Source organism: Mirounga angustirostris, unplaced genomic scaffold (assembly GCF_029215605.1).
Source record: "Mirounga angustirostris isolate CCGP_5_RB_7025 unplaced genomic scaffold, mMirAng1.0.hap1 SCAF_9, whole genome shotgun sequence".
Lineage (NCBI taxonomy): Eukaryota > Metazoa > Chordata > Mammalia > Carnivora > Phocidae > Mirounga > Mirounga angustirostris.
Genome location: NW_026991717.1, coordinates 43,337,704 through 43,345,573, shown reverse-complemented (window position 1 = coordinate 43,345,573; position 7,870 = coordinate 43,337,704). Strand labels below are relative to the sequence as shown.

The following is a 7,870-nucleotide window of genomic DNA, read 5'->3' as shown; positions in this document are numbered from 1 at the left end:
TCCTGAAGCATCGGAGGCATCTGTTCTCACATGTTTTCTGGCCCCTCTAGGTGTTTCTGGTACTTTCTATGCTGTCCTTTTATCACCCTCTCCCAGGTCGCCATCACTTGACCACATATCATTTACTTTGCGCTTTCTCGAGGTCCAGAGGGCTTATGCTCAGAGATAGCAATATTCGCCACTTTATTATAATCTTTTGTGGTTGGTTTATTAAACTCCTATGTTTCAAAAATGCCTCATGTTTCTTAACATACCATTTTTAAAAATATTACTTGAGCATTTACTCATTGATGACAGCTTTAATTATTTAAATGATGATAACAAAGTTAGGGTGGTTGAGTCTGTTGAACACTTCAATGGTTTAAATAGACACAAATTTCTTCCGAAAACTGTAATAACTTTATAAGCCCCCTGCTTCCCAAACAATTAAGCTTTGTTTCTTATGCTTAATTCTTTGCTGGGGTGGAGGGAGAGAGAGAGATGTCAAAATGAGGCCAATGGTTATTTATATGTGATGAGATGAATGTTTTCCATTGTCCTTTTTATTAACTGTATTTTCTACCGTCCACATATGTTTTAAAAGATATTTTCAATTTAAAGAGGATCAGAGACATGAAGAAACTGGGAATCAGGAAGAACAGACCAACCCCTTGACAATCTGATCAAGAGACTGTCTACTCTTTGCGGGAACCTCTCCTAATACTCCCAGGCTTTTCTCACAGTATGGTTTGAAGAAAAAGAAGAGGCATGGGCAGCTTAACTTAGGGCAGGGTGCAGGAAGCTGGTGTGCAAAAGATTAGTGGGTATTCTGACCATGGTTTGAGGGCAGAGGAACCGGAATGATTCATTGTACCTTCCCACGGGAGCAACTTGCCAACCCACCTTGCACACTTGAGTGTGTGTGCAAGAAAAGCAAATACAGACATGAACTGTGAACATATTGCCCTGTTGCCATATTTTATTTGTTCAATCTTTGGGCTGCCTCCCCATTCATTGGTAAGTGTAAGGCCAGATTCCAAATTAAGGCTACTGAAGTATTCAGAATAAATTGGGAGAGTCTAAGAGGTTGTTAAGCTTTGCAATCAGACAGGACTCGTTTCATCTAAGCTTGCCCACTTGCTAGGTATGTAACCTTGGGCAAGCTATCTAAACATAGAGAGCCTCTGATTTTTCATCTGTAAAGGAATGATAACAATACTTGTAAGGATTTCCATACATCACGGTGCCTGTCAACTAGTCAATGCTACACAAATGAGAGTTGGTAGCCTTCTACTTTGCCACCCTTACCTAACCCAGGAGCCCAAGGCCTCCTTTACCATGTGCCTTATTCTCATCTGTATCCCCATCTCTTTGTGTGTACTTTGTATGAGATAGTGGAGCTAAGATGTTTTCCTGAAGGCACCCTTTGCAGACCCTGAGAAAGGGTGCCTCCTTACCCCCACAGTCCCTTCAGGTGTGCCACAGTCTAGGGCCCTGGGTTTCTGGAGCAGTCTGACCGCAGCTGGGGGCTCCACCTTCCCCCAGGGGCCATGGAGAACCTCACTCGGGCTCTGACCCAACCTCCCAGTGCAGTGCCCAGTTGAGGGCCAAGGGTAAAAGGGCCTGCCTATCCCAGCCTGTGGCTGACCTGACTGTCCCCAGTCCTTCATATGCTCCAAGAGGAGATGCTTCAGTTGCTAGACCCTGGGATACTGTCCTCTTCTCCCCATTCAAAACTCCACCTCTTCCGGAGCAGGAAGTTTCCTGCTGTGGACCCGGTCTGTCCTGGACATCTGCCTAAAGTCCTGCCTCCACATCAAGGCCTCTTCCTCTACCCTCCATGACCACTGCATCCTCCACCATCTTCCCCTCTCCCCATGGGATTCCAAACTGTGCTCTTCCTCCTCTTGCCTTTACCCTTCTCCCCGTGAGTGCCTAGGTCCAGAGTGCTCATCCTTCCCAACACACACACAGGCTTTGGTGCTGGGGAACTTCTGTACCTGCCAAGAGAGATTCCCTTGCCAGGCAGAGCAGCCTCAAGGTCAAGTGACATCCCCTCAACTTCCCTTCAGCACACTTGTCCTCTTCCTTCATCCTCCTCCCCAGTGTCCCGGGCAGCCTTCATCTCCTCACTCCCAAATCAGCCCCAACTGGTCTATTCTAAGGGATCCAATGACTGGTCCCACGAGGCTGACAGAGGGACCTCCAGCTTTAAAAGTGGGGTTTTCGGTACCAGTCACTGGAAATGGTCAGATCTAGGCTGTCTGTAGAGACAGGGACTTGTTGAGGCTCCTGGGATCCCACTCTCAGGTTTAAGCCCACTCTGCTTGCTTGCCTCCCACCCCCAGCCAGGTATGCCTGAGGAGCTGGGAGTGGTCATCTCTTCATGACAAAATGGGGGGAAATGGAAGAATATTTAGATTTTTTTTTTTTTATCCAGAAGTAAAGAAACATGCATTTGATCATGCGTGTCAGGTACTGGCAGGTAATGACAGCAGAATGGAAAAATACAGAATTTCTAAATTAACAGGGGGAAAGGGAAGACTACATGGAAAAAGAAACATGCAAAAAAGAGATACAGTTAAATAAATAGTAAACATAAAGTAGGATAAAAGGAATAAAAGGGAGTGTAAAAGTATAACAATTATTGTGCGATGTTAATGGGCTGAATTTTCCAATTAAAAGAGACTATGTTATCGGGTTTAAAAAAAATAGCCCCGTTATATGCCATTAAACAAGAAATATACCTGAAACAAGATGCTTCCAAAACCTTGAAAATAAAGAAACGGACCAATGCAAATATTTATATAAGAGAGCAGAAATAGCAGTATTACTATGAGCTAAGTTGAATCAATTGTCAAAAATTTGTATACACTTAGCAATACAGCAGCTAAGTGTATCAAGCAAAAAATATTCGACAGGCAAGGAGAATTTGATTTTTAAAATACAATTACGGGGGGCACCTGGGTGGCTCAGTCGGTTAAGCATCTGCGTTTCGCTCAAGTCATGATCCCAGGGTCTCGGGATCGAACCCCACGTCAGGCTCCCTGCTTGGCGAGGAGTCTGCTTCTCCCTGTGCCCTATACTCCACTCCTGCTCTCTCTCTCTCTCTCTCTCTCTCTCTCTCTCTTAAATAAATGAATAAAATCTTTAAAAAATAAAATAAAAGTCAATTATGGTGGAGGATTTAAAAATAACCTCCCGATGAATCCTTTTGTTTGTTGTTCCAAAATTGGATGTGATGACCCTAGGATTCATGTGGGAGAGGAAATGTTTAAAATAGCTAAGAAAAGTGGCCAGCACACATACTCAAACTGGAACCATACCGAGAAGATGAGCATGGACCCTGCACGGGGATGACACGCAAGTTTGCGAGGCGTTCCCTATTTTTAAAAAAATTAAAAATAAGAAAGTTAAATAAAATAGCTAAGACAAATCATGTAAAGGAAGACGATTAAGGAATTTCCCTCATGAGGTGTGGCGTCAGTTCCTCAAGAAAGCTACTGAAACTAAAGACTTGGAGCATAGGAGGGCCCCTAGGACGACTCAGCCAGGGCACTCAGAGACGATTCTGAGCTCCCAGCTGCTGGAGAAGGGATGTAGGGTCAGCTGTGGGGTGCTGCCTCTGCCGGGGGGAGTCCAGAGCAGAATGGGCCCCGCCAGAGGCTCTGGTTGGTACTGAAGCCAGCAATGGAAACTTCAGCATACCGTGGCTCACACTCCCCCTCGAGGGTCGGGGAGCATGCAGAGAAATGAGAGGATATGAACTGACTGGACAATGTTCGGATATTCATTTAATAAACAGATCCTCCAGGCAGAGCGTTGGGGCGTCACTTCTGCTAGGCAATGATGTAATTTTTCTTTGCCAACAGCTGCTAAGGAAGCTATTTTCCCTTAGGAGACTATATAAACATTCACAGCTCAGATTTAAAGGTGTTTGAAACTGACTGGGTCCTCAGAACCCAATGCATGGCCCATACACAATTTCTCAGGTGCATCCAGAAAAACCGGAGGGAGTACTGTCTGTCATCTAGGACCTATATCCCATCCCTATCCTGTACTCCTAAACCGCGCGTGTGTGTGTGTGTGTGTGAATGAAACCCGTCTATATAAAAGAACTACCTATACATACATATAGATAATGTGTATATATGTATATATACACATTATATGTACACACATACACGTATACATACAAATGAAGCATTTCAACAAGTGTTTCTCAGGGCACTGGGCAAGGGGGGAAAAGAATGCAGTGTGGTGCTTGCCTTGGAGGAACGCGCACTGTTGTTAAAAGACCGTGGATCCGGCGACTGACATGCGGGGCGTTTCCTCCAGGTTTCCCACCCCTAAGTGGAGCCACCAACACAGTTGTTGGAAGGACTCCACAAAATCGCTACCTAACCTCACTTTCTTCCATGATTAATAAAAGGAGAGGTTGCCATGAGAAGCCCCCGAAGAAAGACCCCCAGGGGATCGAAGTCTCCTGAGACTTGGGTGGAAAAAGCAGATAGTATTTGAGCTTGTAGAATCCCCAAATCTGGCAAAAATGAGCCAGTGTTTCAGAGGATGGTATGAGGAGAGAAGAGCCGGGAGGGAAGGCTGCCGGAAGCAGCCTTTTTACTGTACTGTGTGGAAAGGAAGTCAGTCTAGAAGTAAATCTGCCTTCATAGATCTAAGTCTCAGGGAGAAAGCTATAAGCCAACAGGCAGTCCATGTGATCGTTGCTCTAGCAGTAGAAACACAGGATGGAAACACTCATACGAGAGATGCCTCAGCCAAGAATGCCTCCTGGACGAAGTAGTGTCTGAGGTTTAACAAGGAATGGTGGGAGGGAGTTAGCTGAGCACTGGGTTCGGGGTGGTAAAGTCTCTCCAGCAGCAGGAAGGGCCACCTGTGCAGGGCAGAGCATATTTCGGGAAAAAACGAAGTTCCTCCTGGCTACAGCACCATGTTGGGGCACAAATGGCCAGAGTTGATGCTAGAGACAGATGCAAAGGTCTCTCAACTATGTTAAAAGAGAACAGCTTGTATCCTGGGGTAGTGAACTCCTGTTCCCCTCCTGTGGCTGGCCTGAAGGAAAAAAAGGGGGGGGGGCAATAAAAACAGACACAGATATACCTTCAGCAAGATATAGAATGAGTAAACTGAGAAAAAAAAATATTCCAGAGATTGACCTGTAGCAGAAGGAAAACAAGGCCGAGAAACATAGATACAGCAGCAAAAAATGTGGGGAAGGACAGTAGATGGGGTGGGAGGACAAACAGGCCAGGAGCAACAATGTGAACAACGAGTGAGAGGCGAGGTAGGGGACAGTGGAGAGCCCCAAGAAGCTGGCGACGCGAGCACACTCACACCCTGCTCTGACCGTGTGGGCTGGCCCTCTTGCCACTGAGACTCCGTCTCAGTTCTCAGCTCCAAAGAAGGGGAGAGAGAGAGGTCCCACAAGGCTTCAAGTTTGGGGAGGGGGGAGCAGACCAAAGGCCAAGTTAGAAGGGATTGATGAAATGGGCCAGAGACGGAAAAGAGAAAATTTTGTCCCGGAAGGATGAGGGGACCAAGAGTGGTCTTCAGCAGCCAAACTCATACAATGGGGAAAAACTGAAAGGAAGAAAAGGTCATGGGAAATAAGTCTTGTTGTCAGAGAAATGCCCAGTCACCATGGAGAGGTGCAGGCTTTAGAGTTGAGTCAGGGGCGGGACGGGACGGCCAGCACTCGAGTCTTGCTATTAGACCAGCTGTGTGACATTGGACAAGTTACTTAAAATCTGTTCCTCAGTTTCCTCAACAGTAAAATGAGAATGAAGTCATAGGTAGTACCTACCTCACAGGGATACTGGGGAGGTAAAGTGAGTTCAATACGTGAATGCTTAGTAGAGTTAGGTGTTACACCACTGTGGAGGGTAGCTCTTCCTCTTCCTCTACTTGAGCCTACCTAGTCTCTCCTGGTGACAGTGCCAGTACTCTGTGATGTCCTACACTTCCAAAGACCCCTCAGGGCTTTTTTTGTCTATTGGATAGAAGAGGTGTGGAAATACACAAGGAGCAGAGAGGGGTAACCACTATGGGTTTAGGGGGTCCCTGTACTGCGTATTTGGAAGGAAGAGACAACCTACTACCTGTTTGGAAGGCTGCTGTGCAGTTTGGGCCCTGGCTTGGCTTCTCTCAGAGAGTGTGCCCCTAGTTGTAGGCATTACATCACTTCTAGCACTCACTTGGATCTCGTTTTCAGGGTTGACCCAATGGCCAGCTATTAATAGAGAAATCTGGAGTCTTTTCATACCCCCTCAAGACACCTCTTTTGGGTGCCTGGGTGGCTCAGATGGTTAAGCGTCTGCCTTCGGCTCAGGTCATGATCCCAGGGTCCTGGGATCGAGTCCCACATCAGGCTCCCTGCTCCTTGGGAGCCTGCTTCTCCCTCTGCCTCTCTCTCTCTCTCTCTGTCTCTCATGAATAAATAAATAAAATCTTAAAAAAAAAAAAAAGACACCTCTTTCTTCTTCGCAGGTACCCAGTGCAGCTTGTTCCCCCCACACACACCCCTTTCAGATGGCTTATCTTTTCTGAAGGGATCTGAGCACTCACAGTAGGAGTGTGAAGTAGTCTGATGGAAGCTAGACATCTTCTGGGGATTTTCATTTTAATAGGAGTCAGTCCCTTGAATAGAGTCGTGAAGGTCGCTGAAATCTCAGCTGTGTGGAAGAAGGTTCTGGCTGAGCAAAACTCCTGAAGATGGGAGGAGCTTAACCCCACTCCCCATGTGTTTCCTTAGAGAACATATTCTCCTTTGGGTGTGGCTTGGGGAATAAATTTGAAAATGTGGCAGAAAGTGTTGCTACCAGACCAACCAAGTATGGCTGGGTAGGGGTGGTCCTAAATGGCCTAAATTCTTGCTCTTTGAAGAACCCTACCATTGCCTCAGATTGTAGCCAAGAGATGCCGGAGGGCCCAAGAATTGTAGTTGGTGGGCTGATTTAGATTTGCTCTCCTCGTGTCACTCCATAGGAGGTTTTAGGAAACTTTTTGAAAGAACTTGGAACAAAACTGCTGCTGGAGACTCCATGCATAGCTCCTCCCCAACTCAAAGACTGGTACCCCTGAACTTTTCAGCTTGGAAGGGAACCAAAGCTTTAAAGACTAGGGGTCTTGTGGGAGCTGAAGGCAGGGCGAGATGGTGGCAGCCCCCACCAGCAGGAGAGCCTTAGGAGCAGCTCTGTCTGTGAGCTCCTTGACATTGATGCTTTGTGTCATAAGTTTGACCCAACTCAGTGCCTAGGACATGGTAGATTACTCTCTAAATGTCTGCTGAATGAATGAATGAAAGGAGGTGGCTGAGGAAAGCATATGCTGATAGGACCCTCTAGAAGCCTCCCTGACTATAAAAATAATCACCTACTCCCTGTGTCTTTGAAGACAATGCAATAAGCTGCTGCCTGCAACTTCTGAATAGCCCAGAGAAGAAGTATATGGCCTTTTCCAGGGAGCCCTGTAACCCTTCTGCAGAAGCTTTGGAAACTTTGACAAGTCTTATAGTTCCTACAAAGAATGTCCTGAAATCTTACATAAAATCCTAAATCTTCCAAAGGGAAGTCTGGAAGCACCCATCTGAAATTTTTGGAAACCCAGACAGAAAGACTTGGGGCCCTGTCTGGAAGCTGGGCAACACTGCCAGGAGCGACAGACAACCTTTTGGGGTTGAGACCGCAGCATGCATATTATTGTATTATCTCTGCCTTTGCAAAAGTAATTCTTATTGGAGTAGGGGATGGGAAGAAAGTTTATTATTGTTTTGTTCTAAAACAAAACAGTGGCTGTGTCTTTGTCACCTGGACCCAGAGGGGCCAGCCAAAAAGGGTAGGGTGTGGAGTCTTCAAGTCTTTGGTCAAGATGG

At 46.3% G+C, this 7,870-nt stretch overlaps 1 pseudogene; it reads left to right on the top strand.

Moving 5' to 3' along the window:
- The first annotated feature begins 3,271 nt into the window (after positions 1–3,271).
- On the top strand, positions 3,272–3,370 carry LOC123862578 (U6 spliceosomal RNA; annotated as a pseudogene).
- The last annotated feature ends 4,500 nt before the right edge of the window (positions 3,371–7,870 follow it).